This window comes from Eimeria mitis, genomic scaffold (genome assembly GCF_000499745.2).
Source record: "Eimeria mitis Houghton genomic scaffold, Emh_scaff882, whole genome shotgun sequence".
Taxonomy (NCBI): domain Eukaryota; phylum Apicomplexa; class Conoidasida; order Eucoccidiorida; family Eimeriidae; genus Eimeria; species Eimeria mitis.
The window spans coordinates 8,957-9,282 of record NW_013576489.1 but is presented as its reverse complement, the minus strand read 5'-3'; the positions used below and the strand labels follow the sequence as shown (position 1 = coordinate 9,282).

Here is a 326-nt window from a genome sequence, read left to right as displayed (position 1 = left end):
AGCAGCAGCAGCAACAACACCAGCAGCAGTAGCAACAGCAGCAACAACAGCAACACCAGCAGCAGCAACAGCAGCAGCAGCAACACCAGCAGCAGCAACACCAGCACCAAACACAGCAGCAGCAGCAACAGCAGCAGCAACAGCAACAGCAACAGCAACAACAGCAGCAGCAGCAACAACACCAGCAGCAGTAGCAACAGCAGCAACAACAGCAACACCAGCAGCAGCAACACCAGCAGCAGCAACACCAGCAGCAGCAACACCAGCACCAAACACAGCAGCAGCAGCAACAGCAGCAGCAGCAACACCAGCATCAAACACAACAA

At 55.2% G+C, this 326-nt stretch overlaps 1 protein-coding gene across 1 annotated transcript in view; it reads right to left on the bottom strand.

Annotated features, from left to right (window-relative positions):
* EMH_0024490 (uncharacterized protein) overlaps positions 1–326 on the bottom strand; it is a gene marked incomplete at both ends in the record, with an annotated part of 6,053 nt that overhangs the window by 3,570 nt on the left and 2,157 nt on the right. The window lies entirely within an intron of this gene.